The following is a 14,924-nucleotide window of genomic DNA, read 5'->3' as shown; positions in this document are numbered from 1 at the left end:
CCGTGCTGTCTAATAGGGACGCGTTTTACAAGGCTGGAAACGCTTCTTGATAAAAAAATCGCTTAATTAGAATTGTTTTTATCTTTGGTCTAATATATGAACAAGGTATTAACCGACACAGACAATTGTTGTAATTGATACAATATGTCATTATTACGGAATCGAAAGTGAAAGCATAATTGTTACTATATTGTTTTACAAGGAATGACTCAAGGTTACGGCTGCTTTTCATAATGCATGCGCAACGTTTCAATTTCAGTTTGAAATTTAGGGACACTATGGGAGTCAAGATAGTTGCCTATCAGCAAATAGAGTCGTAAAGAGTGTTATTCAGTTTAAAGTTGTGTATTACATTAATTTAAATTGAAACGCGAATAATATTTCTTGAAGGTAAGTTTTTCAGCAATTTAGCATTATTTTTTCGTTCATTATATTCAGCCAAACATAAATTGTTTATATGTTAGCCTTATAAAACATAAAACAACGACTGTATAGGAGTATTCTTTACCGGGCGAGTGTATTTATTTTATTAACACACAATAAAAATAATAAACATCACTCTCTCAATGGTTTCATGACCACGTCTGTGGCAATATGTGTCCATGCACTTAAACATAACATCAGGAAAAATAAAAAAAAATCGCTTTGCACAAAGCGACTTCCGTTTATCTGAAAAATATTTAACGTTATGAATATGTTCAAAATTCGACAACATCTAGACAGTATATGATTCATGTACGCCCATACAAAATCTAAAAGGGTGGGTGGGTGGGAAAAACTACCAGTTTTATCGCTTGTCTACTGCCCGGTATAACCTCGAATGACGAATGTATGTGTATAACCGGCTTTTATACTAGCCGTTTACTTATGTAAGCTCACTGACCATTACCATATATGGCAATAGTCGGAACGACCTTGACCATAACCACCATATATGGTAATAATCGTAAATTTGTTTTATTATGAACCAAAATAAATATATATATATATATATAACAATAATATTGGCATTCCATATATATTTATTAAGGAATAACACTTCCATCCCGAGCAAAAAAACAACCAATTATGTTTAAATTACCAAATGTCTAAAGAGCCGTAACTCACAATCCAATCATTGTGAGGGACACCTTTGGTAAAAAACAAGAGGAGTAACAAATTATACCATGGCATACGAACAAGTAAAGAAAATATTAAAAAATCAAACAATGGTCGAAACACTAAGCCTGACATCAAATACTGCAACTGTTAATTACCTTCGGCAATAGATCTTTTACCTAAGGCGCTTCGGCCATCTACATTTATATTATTTCTGTCATGAACCAGACTATTTAATACCTTCTATCGTCACTGAAATATTACAGGGACTAGTTTAAACAGAGCCGTTGACAAAATCATTCAGACAAATTTCAGACGCATTTTGTTACCGCAAGTGATTCACGAAATCGTATATCTTCGAAGTGTACAGACGTTGCAGAAAGTAAGAAGTATTATTCATGAAACACGTAAATTGTACTTGTCAACAGAATTGTGTTTTGAAACGACAGCATTTTCTCAATGTTATCTTAGCTGTTTATGTTTTAAAGAATAATGCAAAACTATATGACTTAACGATGTGATTTAAACAATACTTTTTGTTACTTGGTATTTAGATAAATTGTAACACATACAAGTACTCACTACCAATTCAGCTCTTTTGTATATCGTCCGTCTATAGAACGGATACGCACCTGGTGTACAGTTCATATTTGTCCGTTACCATTGGTACCAACCGCATATGATGCCCGATGCAAGTCCCCATGTCAAGCAATCTGACCTTTATTTAACATTCGGACCGGAGACATGATTGTCCAAAATTATATGAATGTGTATGATCGGGTAATCAGCGGAATTTATACTAGATCATGTTCGAACTGTTTGTATAAAGATGTTTTAGATCGCCTGCATAGCGTGGGCTCGATCTAGAACCGATGCTGTCCGCTTTATTTTAGAACACTGAACACCAAAACTAATATGGTTATTTATGTCAGATAAGTCTGCCATTTCGAGTGGGATAACTTTACGACTGTGATAAAACTAAACTTGTGCTAAAGCAATTTGCCTTTCCTTTAAAGAACAGATGAAAGTAACACCAGACATTTTCTAGTAGGCACAGGAAATGGGATAACATCAAATCCTTAAATACATCTTTGACAGGGAACAAAAGAAAGATGAATTGTATTTTGACTAGGCAGCTTAAAGTGATCTCCACTTGTCCACTTAGTTTTATTTCGTCATCAGTTTGGATTAAATATCGATGAATGACAACGTCGACCTTAGTATTACGTATCATCCATGGCTTATGTGGCTATTTTGGCCACAGAGTTGTGAATAAAATGAAAACACTTTTGGAGCATAGAGTTGCAGTTACGGTCTAAATTCCTATGCGAATTTCTTTTTAAAAATGTACGGTGGTATCCTATGAATGACTTTACTCGTGCTATGGTACATATAAATCGAAACTTGATAAAAATGATATACCTGTTTGATATATAGGATAACAATTTTGAAACAGCTGTTATGTTTGCCGTTGCTCAAAAATATGTTTATATCCAACAGATATACACAGTTTGCATCGCCAGTTTATATTATTGTGCTTATTTATATATAGTTTTAACATGTGGTGCTCATATGTTACATGGAATATATAATTACCATGCTTTGAAGGTTGAAGTTTAACAATAAACAATAGTTTAGATATAAAAAGCTACAATAGAGGTGTACATCATATGTGCTTGTGTACTATCAGAGAGGTTTATGAAACAGCACAGGAACAAATGTAACAAAAGAGATGTTTGTGTAACATCAGGTAAGCTCAAAGAAGTCTCTTTAAGAAACTATACGTAAATGTAACATTAAAGAGTCTTGTGTGACAGAACATAGTGGATTTTGTAATTATAGAGGTTTGCATAACATCGGTGATGCATTTGCAACATCAGCGAAGTTTGTGAAAGATAAGAGAGAATTTTGCAACATTTGAAAAACAAATTATTACAGGTAATCGATTAACATCAGTAAGCGTTAAGTACAACGAAATACACATGTTTGAAATTAGAGATGCTTGAGTAGAGGCATGTACTGTGACATGAAAAATTCTTGTTTAACATGAGGTGTGCATCTGTAATATCCGAGAGGTATGTGTAACATCAAAACGGCTTGTATAACAGCAGAGGTGTACATCAGACATGCCAGAGTAACATCATGACAGTATTGCTTATGTCAATTTTGATGTGATGTCGTTGAATCATGAGTCACAACAACGGAGCCTGTGTAACATAAGTTAGGATTCTATGACATCTGAGATACTTAAGTATTCTCAGAGAGGCTTGTGTGTCATCAGCTGGTTTACGTGTGATACATCATAGAACACTGTAAAAAGGGAGCAAGTGTTACATCAGTGAGGTTTGTTTTATATGAGACATGCTTGTATAAACTTAATGTGAATAAATAGACTGGTGCGTGTGTTTCATCATTAATCCTTTGAGATTATCTTTGAGGCACAATATCAATCAGCAATGTGTAACGGCAGAGAGGCCGGAGTTTTTAGCATCAGGGGTCATATTATCAAAATGATCAACCTTAGTCAAACATGCCTGTGTAACATCTGACAGGGTTTTATAACATTAATCCGGTACTGGAGAAGCGAAAACTGGCATCGGTAAACAAGTATGATTTAAAAACTTATAACACGATCAGAAATAATGAAAGGGGGAGTGCAAATTGTATTTTTGTTTTTTACTCAAACAAACTGAATGAAATCATATGTCATCAATCATTCATTACATTCCGCCTAACTCCAGGATGAGTTTTTTCATTACTGAGTTTCTTCTTTCGATGTTAATTATTTTTCAAATATTACCATTGCACCATGCAAATAAACACATATAACATATCTTCATAAAAAAATTGTAAAACTTCACTCTGCTGACACTAATTGGCATTGGATTCAGCATAGTATTCTACGTTATCACATAAAACAATTTGATTTCAATTCCTGAACTTATGTTTTATTTAAGCTGTAATTTATAATAAACGTGTACTAAATCGGAAAGACAACATTAGAAAAAAGAACAATTACTTAACTGCATTACCAATTGAATGTAAAACACTTTAATTTTTGCAGCCTTTGATGACCAGTTGTGATTTTTGTTTCCTATTACAAATGTAATCTGTATACCTATTACATAGTAAGAGTTGAAATAGCTGCGCTGTACAGGTTTGTTGAGGGCTGTCTTAAACTGCCAATATAATACGAACTAGCATAAAAACTTGATATCACGACATTTCAACAAGGTAAGTGAGATTCATCATTGTAGTTTAAAGTCTGCAATAAACTGTCTCCAAATGACCGTGTTTTTTACAATTCGTGTGGCACTGCGATAACTATTAAAAGTTTTGCTCTGTCTTATAACTCATTGTTCATGTTGAAATGTTAGGTGATGGCTCTTTTCATTGCTACGAATAATATGAATAACACCGATGGCCAGGTGATATGATTTTGAGGAGAAGTCCCCATTTGTAATTAATAAAGTGAATCTACCACATACTACTGTTGTGGATAAACACACTTAACTTCATGGGTATATCCAGTATGCATGTGTTTCATCCTCTGGAAAATGGGATTTTCCTATCCATAACTGAATAAGTATGTGTTACTATATATAATGTTTTAGCTATTGACAGTTTTGATTTAATGTTGCTGTTTTCGGTGGAAATCAATTAATTTTAGACCAAGGTAATTTCGCCGCTAACATTCCACCCTATAAACGCTAACACCTGATGATATCGATATCCAAGTTTCGAAAGCTGTCCTGGTTATGACTTCAATATTGACCTAGGAAAGATAAGCTTTGCGTGTTGAAAACCCCTACATGAGCATAATTACGGAACAACATAACCGAGTCAAGATTAACCGAACTTGAGAAATAAACCCAAACGATTAAGAACGTTCTAGGTAACGATTTTGTATACCGTTTCTTAATTGTATTGACTAAACAAGATATCGATAATCTCTGTTAAGTTACGACTTCCTGTTCGGCTAATATTCAGAAAAAAACGGGAAGCCTATTTAAGCTGTTATTATCAACCACAGCGGTCCTTGGAGTTTTATTATTGGCCTTATTCATGTTTCTTTAATCACGAAATACCGACCGGATATAAGATTTACCGTTGACAATAATATAGATTACCACCATATCATGAGTACATACTCATGAATGCATATCTTGCGTTGTTATGTTATATTAACTATTTTGTAAGTAAACGTCGGTGAAAAGAAGCCACTTATTATGCAGTTCAACATATTGTAAACTGTTGTTGTCGACATTATGTTTTAAATCGGATCATGTCGCTTTTGTGACGTTTTTTCAACCAGTGACTTTTCAACATATGGATGAATACTACAGACAATGAGCAAGCATGGTTACTATGGTTCTAACAAAATCTTATTTAATAACAACAATGGTTTTTGCGTCATTATTGAAATTATGTTATTTCTATTACAGGTATGATATAGAAGAAGAAGAAAGTTTATTCAAGGAAATATAACACACAATGTATATTTGAAATAGGCCAACATGACCCGTGATCAAATTCCTAGATAACAATGGATTACGTATACAAATACAAATAGCGAACAGGAAAACTATAAACAAGTATAATTGTATCAAATAAACAGCAACTGTATCTATAAAGTTTGATATACATATCATGAATAAATAAATGAATGATATGAATTAAACTATAAACTAGTGTAACTGTGTCATATTATTTACAACAGTCTCTATAGAATTTGAAAAACATATTATAAAGACACCTGACGTATGGTCCGTATCAATGTATTGGAATAACTGAACAGAGCTAATACTATTAACTTCTTGCAAAATAACTCAATTTCTGCCTAATTTCGCAATGCTATTTGAAAAACTGTGTCGCTGCTTAAATATCGACATACTACAATGATATAACATGCATATGAACTAAATGTGATATTTATTTATTTTATTTCTATTTTTTTATTTTTAAAAATACAAAATGTTCTACGAACGTATTATCTTTATACTTAAATTATAACCGTGTCTAATTTAAATAATGTGTCCAATTCCAACCCCAATAAAAGGCGAAAGAATAACAAGAATTTATTGCATTGTCCTTACTTTCGTATCTAGGTCATATAGGAAGGCAACAAGAATAGGTTATGAATTTACATTGTCTTCGATATGATTCTGGCTCCAATAGGGCTTCTGTTTAATTTGCATGCGTTAGTAAATGTTGAAAAAAGTGTGAGGTTATGCGTTCATTAACTAGTTTCAAAATATAATGAAATGTTGTTTCCCTTCCTCAGACCAGGCGGTGAACTAAAAGTGTTTTAATAAAAAGATTGTGATGTATGTGTTATCTCTCTTAGTTTACTTGTGACCTTGTTTATCTGTCGTTAAGTGTACTTTATAAATTGAGCTTTCTTCTTCTAAACACAGTTCAAATTAACTGCTCGCCTACCGGGCTAGTTATTGCAGTTTATTATTTGTTATTATTATAAACTATTTCAATTTAACTGAATAGTAGAAAACGATGAGAACGTTTTTAAAAGCGATTAATTACAATTGTAGTTTCAGTAGACTGTAAAGGGTTCTCGATAAACAAATCGGTCCATAATAAAAAAAATAAAAGCGCATGGATATTATCCGACCAGGACAATTATTGTAATAGATTCAAGACATAAACATTACGAAATCGGAAGTTAAACCACAATGGAACAAATGTGTCTGTCTGAGTTGAACAAAGAAACAGTCAATGTTACGGCTGCTTTTTATAATGCTTGCGCAAGGTTACATATCAGTTTGAATTTAAGTGGATTTATGTGACTCAAAACCGTTGCCGATCAGCCACGCGGTAAAGTCGTGATTTTTATTTTTATTTTCAGTTAAATGTCTGTGTATTACATTTGTTTGAAAGGAAAACGCAAATTATATTTTGTTTGAAGGGACGTTTCAAAACTTATAAGCTGTGTTGCGAATATTACAAACTATGCATTCAAGAAATATTTGTATAGAAATCAATGGTTTATTCCGTGAAAATTGGTTTAAATGACTGAAAAGTTGATGTTGTCGGCAATCTACATTTCTATTATTTCTGTCATGAACCAGACTAAGTGACTCCTTTCGTCACTGAATTCTTACAGGGTGTCATTTTAAGAAAGCTGTTAGCAAAAAACATTCAGACAAATGTTAGATGCATTTTGTTACCGCAAGTGTTCCACAAAATCGTACATCTTCGAAATATACAGACGTTGCAGAAAGAAAGAATGACAGTACATTTCATGTTATACGTAATTAGTACTTGACATATTTGTGTTTTTAAAACGATAGCATCTTCTCAGCATTTTCTTTGCAATTCATTTTGAACGAAGCATAGATTATTTTAAAGAAAAATGCAAATATACCTGACTTAACGGTGTGATTCAAACAGCACTTTGTGTATCTGAATATTTTGATATACCGATATACATACGAGCACTCACTACCAATAAAGTTCTGTTATATATATAATGCCGTATTTTCTCTAAAATTCAGTATTTTTGAGTATTTTATTTTCAAAAATCATAAATAATTCTTTATTTTTTGTTTACATAATACTGTCTATGAAACTTCCTTAGCTATTAATGTATTTCAAAAGGCACATTAATATATGCTTGAAACTACCAACATTTGTGACTCTAACGTCCGTTACATTGTATGATGATATTTCAGTAAGAAAGCTTATTATGTCATTGTTTTGCATTTATCAAAACTCTAAATCAAATTTTAGGACTAAATAAAACAATTCTTGAAAAAAAAAAGATATTATATATAAGTTATAAGATATACAATATCTTTGTGACGGCTTAATCGCATCTTTGAAAAGATTTTGCATTAGGTGCTCTGAATTTTATTCCTCCGTCTGCAGATAGAGTTGCGATCGCTAAACATAGAAGTACTTGGTGTTTACCTATAATTTTATTATTATTTGTTTTAATATTAAGAGTGAGTGAGGTTTACTGGTTACATTTACATTTTACTGACCGTTCCAAAGTGTTTCATAGCAATCCTTGATAAAGATACCTTGTTTTTTATATAAAGTATGTACTGTGGAGTTATGTGCTGTTCGTCCATGTTTCTTGTTTGTGATTTTTTTGTTTTTGTGTTCTATGTCTTTGGCGTTTACCCAGTGCCATTAAACGGTTATATGTCTAAACCTTTGGGTACTGATCTTGTTTCTGTAGTTTATCAAATAAGTATTATGAAACATAATACACTTCATAGACTGTTCAATGTTATAAGATTGTTGTTGCCTTCGGCATAAAATATGGAAAACACAATGGCGCTGCACGTTCCACTGCATTACCACTACCTAGTCCGGCGGACATTCAACGCCCGAAACGCAATGCCGTTTGGCGGATGCGGGACTTTAGACGCCGGGCCCCGGCACGCCGCGTTCCTTATACCATTCTTCTACAGAATGGATATCCACCAGATGCATATTGCTTATTTGTCTGTTACACTTGGTGCCAACCGCATATGATGCACGGTGGAGGTCCCAATGTTAAGCAATTCGATCTTTGTTTAATGTTCGAACCAGAGGAATGAATGTCCAAAATTAGCTGGATGTGTATGATCGAATTTGTAGCGGAATTTATTCTATATCATTATTAAACTGTTTGTATCAAAAAGCTTTAGAATGTACCCTTGCATAGCGTGGGTTCGATCCAGAACCGATGCACATAGCATATTTTGCAGTCCGCTCCATTGTTGTAAACTTTGAACACCAGAACAAATATTGTTATTTATGCTAGAGAAGTTTGCCATTTAGAGTAGGATGTAAACTTGTGCGAAAGCAATTTGCCTTCCCTGATGAGAACAGATGAGAGTAAGGCCAGATATTTTCTGGTAGGCACATGAAATGGGATAACATCTAATCCATAAATACATCTTTGACAGGGAACAAAAGAAAGATATATTGTATTTTGACTAGGCAACTTGAACAGGTCTCCACATGTCCACTTAGTATTAATTCGCCATCAGTTTAGATTAAATGTCGATACATGAAATTGTCCACCTTAGAATAGCATATCCCAAATGGCTATTGTGCCGACCAGTTTCAAATCAGATAAAAACTGTTAGTCGAAATATATATTGGGGAGTATTTCTTTTATCTTTGACAAATTTCTTTGCGCGAACCTATTCTAAAACTTACATTATATTCAAAAATATACTTGTTAATAAGAACATATTTACTATTGTCATTCGTTCAGTTTGAATACTATAGATGCCATGTCATTTGCACCGTTGACCTTTTATTTTCATAATCAGTAGAGAAGTAACGGCATACTACTTGGACATGTACGCGTGGCTTGACATACAGAAAGAGCTGCATTTTTTGTTGAAATTTTCTGTTTAGAATTTTCAATAAGATTGTTTTTTGAGTGACATCTTAAAAATCCCAATGAAAAGGCCATGTTTGAAATCAAAGATGCGTATGTAACATGAAGTATGTGTTTGTTAAATCAGAAGTACATATATATCACCAGAGATGTATGTATAACATGAGAGCTCCTTGTGTAATATCAGACTTACATATGTAATATAAGAGAAGTTTGTGTAAACTCAGTGTTGCTTGTGTGACATAAGAGGTGTTTCTGTGTTATCAGACGGGTTTAATGTATCACCACAGAAACATATGTTACATAAGAGATGCTTGTGTAACATCAGTATAGTTTATGTAAAATCAAAAGAGCTTTCGAGTCATGTGTCACATCAACGCTGCTTTTGTAAAGTAATTTTGGCTTGGTCACATCAGATATACTGAAGTAAAAACTCAGAGAGGCTTGTGTGCCACAAACACATTTTGCACTGTTCATTTATTTAAAGGGATAACACGATCAAACATAAATACAGGAACAGTGCAAATTGTATTTGTGGCTTTTTCGCAAACGATCTGAAACGAAACCGTATGTTGAACATAACATTTAATGACCTAAATCAGAGTTACTGTCATTACTGAGATTCCCTCCATTTTTTAATATAACAATTGCACCCTGCGAACTAACAAATCAGAATATAACACTTATCGGAATGTTTGACAGCATGTACATGTCATCACACAAACCCGCTTAAATTAAGATTACAGAACTCATGGTTTATTAAAGCAACAACTCAAAACAAATGTATAATTAATAGGAAAATTAAATACTGAACGGCATTGACGTTTGAATGCAAAATACTGTATTTTGCAAAAAAAATTGTGTGTACTCCCTTTAGCTAATGCAAACTGAACACATATTTTAGTTACATAGTTAAATTGGAAATAGCTGGGTTGTTCAATGTGGTGGAGGACTGACTTAAAGAGCGAACATGATACGAAATAGCCTTAAACGCGATGTCACGACAAATCAGAATGCTTAGTTCGATTCATTATCATTGGTTCAATTGTTAAAGAAACTGCCAACAATGGACTGTGCTTTTTACCAAAAAAATGCGCTGAGGCAATTATCAAATGACTTGCTCCGTCTTAAAACTCTATGTTCATCTTGAAATATTAGTTGACAGCTCTTTTCATTGCCATGAACTACACTTGTACTGATTGCATTTTAAAGAGAAGTCTTTTTTTGCATATGGTGTTCCTATGTGTACATTTTTAGTTATTTGTAATTTTGATTTAAGTGTGTTGTTTTCGGTGGTAATTCATTTATTTTTATACCAAAATAATTAAGCAGCTTACATTCCGGTTTTTTAACGCTTACCTCGGATGAGATCGGTATCAAGGTTTCGAAAGATTTCTTTATATGTTCGAAATTGACCAAGGAATAATACACATTGCGCATTGAAAACTCTTCAATGAGCAAAATAAATGGACAATATAATCAAACAAAGATTAACAGAACTTGAGAAATAAACCCAAACATTTTTGTCTGCACTAGGTTACGATTTTATATACCGTTTCTTAATTATATTGGCAAAAACAAATATCAAAAATATCTGTTAAGTTACGCTTTCCTGTTCGGCTAATAATCAGAAAAAAACAGGATGTGTATTAAAGGTGTAATAATCTACCAGTGTGGTCCGGGGAAATTTGTAATGGACCTTATTCCTGCTTCTTTAAGCACAACATACCGACCGGATATAAGGTTTAACGTTGACATTAATATGGATTACCACCTAATCATTAATACAAAGTAATGAATGCAAAGGTTGCGTGCCCGAGAGTATGATTATTTCATTGGGAGTGGACAAACATGACAGATGTTATTTTTTAGCATACATTAAATTACATTTTTTGTGAAGATAATACATAGAAAGTCGCATTTTTGTACATTTCACCAAAAAGCACGTGCGATGATGTTTACTAACGTCATGACTAGCAGTAATTTGTACTCACTGTCTACGTCAACAAGTTTCTTCGTTATTACGTCTTTAAAGGGTTATTTTGTTCTGTTTTTTAGGTATTTGTTTGTAAAGTTTCTTTAAATGGAAGTCATCTATTAAGATTTCATAATTATGATTACATAAAGTGTATACTAACAGAAATTGAAAATATAACGTCACAGCGCGTAACTCATCTGGCATTGGGATGCCAAGTGGAATTTTCCAGCACGGCTGAATTCACCGGAAATGCCTATCCGGTGTGCTTGAATGCACTTTTTTTATCCATGAACGAAATTCCACATTGAATAATATACTTAATGTAAAAAGGATGTTTTGATTATATTTCGGTCCAAACGTCTTTAAAATAATTTTCATCTATTTTTTTACCATATAGTTTTAGAAATGTTTCTATGTCTACAACATGCGATCGAAAGGCCTACTGTTCACATGTTGTATCAAAATAAAGATGATTATTTATCAAAAGTCTGTGTCAGCTTTTGAAACGGTATATAATTTTTACTTTTACCTGCTCATGTGACAGAATGAAACACATTATTTTTTTTTTATCTTGGCCAAAATAAACATTAATGAAGGTCGGAATTGTTTAAATATTTAAATTCAGTTATTGTCGATGACAGTCAATTACTACTTGTATGTAAAGCAGGTCAGTTATGTTTTAAATTATATGATTTTATTGTTTTCGATAAACTTGTTTTATTTTGATATATACATGCACATCATTAAAAATTGAAAGTTAAAAAATAACAACGATGTCATCAATCAAGTTCTTTACTTAAACAAGTTCTGAAAAATCGGCTCAATGTAATGAAAAACTTTGGCATTTTGCCTTGATTTATTTAAGCCCTGAAAAAATGACATCATCTCCAAAGATTAGAAGCAATGTTTATATATCACGAAAGTATATAATTAATAATGCAATTACATTTAATGTGGGAATACAATCAGTATATAACTTCGGATATATCGAGATTAGGCTTTGAATGTCAGACGAGACTAATTCAAAATATAACTAACCTAATCAAGGCTTATTTTGTCAGTATTTGTCAGTAATTGTATGGATTGGTTATGTGAGATTATTGTATCTTAATTGTTTTCCGAATGGATATGGACCAGATATAACTTTATTACATAAAATCGAGTTAAAGTATTGTTGTACGCATTATCATTGCGAAAACAATAAAAAAAGTAAAAGTGCAATGCTGTTCGACAGTAAATAAGCTCCGGGGCTTCCATATGCCATCCAAGGCTTTTATACTAAAGTCGAATTACCAAGTTCTGAATCAACAAATGCAATCAAGATTTAAAGGCATTAAACTATCCTGCCTGTTTATTAGATTTCAGCATGTTGTGAGTTCTTGTGGTACAGTTTTAAGAACCTTCAAGCTTTATTCTACCGTAGATATTTAATCACTGAGGTTTGTATTTCGAAGGGTATGTTTTGTGTTTCTTTTTACCTGAATAAACATAATTCTTTTAGCAATTGTATGTAAACACTTGACTCAATGTTGAATTTTTTCTATCTAATAAATGGGTACTGTATTAAAACACATACAACGGGCGTGCCTGGTCAAGTCACTTAGCGTGTTTCCAAGGTGTTTTCGTACACAAACCAACTTTGCCAACTGATTCTATTTTTAAGAACGGGTCGTGAATAATAATATATGTTGCCAGTGCTTCTTTAAAATGGAGCATGCTATATAATATGAGTAGTTGTAGAAATCCCAACATATTAACCCGGAGCTTCTTTCAAAGTGGAAAGGGAAATATATTTATTATAAGTAGTAGTAGAAATCCTTACTAATTCTGCTAGTCCGTCTTTCACAAGGAAGCTTGACATATTCTATGCCTTGCCTTAGGACTCCCAACTTCTCCAACTAGCTATACCGTACGAATAGAGCGTGACCAGGCACGAGATCATAATTATAACACACCATTTTGTTCAACGAGTCCAGAATATATTGCCTATTGCGGGCATACTAACATATTTCATAGACGAATTGAAAAATAGCATATTATATGCTGACGATATCAGATTTGTTTTATCAGATACTTTTACCAATGAAATAAAGCAAACATATTTTCACATGCTTTAACAATGAGCCAAATACTACAATGTGATGCTTTTTCCTTGTTACATGCATTGAAGAAATGTAGTACCCACAATAGTTCAAAACCAGGGTTACATCCCATCGTTTTAACTATGTTTATAAGTATAATTATACATACTAAGATGTTATGAAATAAGATCAATCACAACAAAAACAGTATACTTTTAATGCCATTTGTTTTGTTTTTTAATCGTGGCGTTATATCTGGTAAGAGTATGTTTTTCGTTTGGGATATGTTCATTACGTCATTTCCAATATCAATAGCCCATAAAATAATGATTTAAAAACCGAGTACCGCCCGTCTTGAAAAAAAATGTTGTTTTTTGTCACGAAAAAACGACGATATACCACCAGTTCTTTGCTTTAAATAAGTCTTTAAAATACTTTTAAATGCTGAGATCTTCCAATAGCGTTATATACTGAAAAGACATACTAGCTCATAAAAGAATGATGTAAAAACTGAGTACCGCCCGTCTTGAAAAAATGTTGTTTTTGTCACGAAATCGCGACGATATATCACCATTTATTCTGAAGATTTCGATGGGAAATGTACTACTGTATTTAAATAAATCTTCATAAAAATCAAAGCTAAAATTGAACGTATGATGTGCCTTATTACTGCCAATTAATTGTTTTTGCCAATTTATTTGTTTACAACTGATGTATTTTCTGTCCAAAAGAAATAGAGCAATGTTATATTTCACATGTGTAAACAGACAATATGTGGTAGCTGTATCAACCAGAAACAAGAGATAAAATGTAAAAACATGTTATATGCATGTTTATAAATTAGATCATACATCAGAAATTGTGTATTAGCATTATAATTAGAACAATTAGAATATAAAAGCAATTAATTTTCAACGATACATTAAGACTTTTTTTCCTTTGTTTTGCTTTCGACTAATAATATGCCTGGCTCTGTGATCATATTAAGTGGTTTGATAGTGCATGTTATGAATTCTGAGGTTGCAGAATCCATGACAGGATCTATGACCAACTGCTTGCAATAAAACGACAGTCGCACTTTCGACGAGGTAATAAATGTATTGATTCTATGCTGCCCTGTTCAACTTTTAAGCATACAAAACAGATTAGGCAGAAAATCTTGTTATTGTGCTTTGTAAATCATATAATATATAACAAATGTGTGGTACCAACTGGCCTACATTACATATCTTGACGCCCGTACACATATCAATCCAAATTAAATATATCTATACAAAACTGTATTAAAATTTGTAGAATTATAAACGTGTATTACACGCGCACATTCTAATATGAAGCAAAACATATTTTTTTTAACTAACACCAATTTGTTTTGTTTTATTCGAAATGGATGACAGTAGAAATTTCG

The sequence above is a fragment of the Mya arenaria genome, chromosome 1 (assembly GCF_026914265.1).
Source record: "Mya arenaria isolate MELC-2E11 chromosome 1, ASM2691426v1".
In the NCBI taxonomy this organism is placed as follows: Eukaryota; Metazoa; Mollusca; class Bivalvia; order Myida; family Myidae; genus Mya; species Mya arenaria.
Note: the sequence above shows the minus strand (reverse complement) of the source record.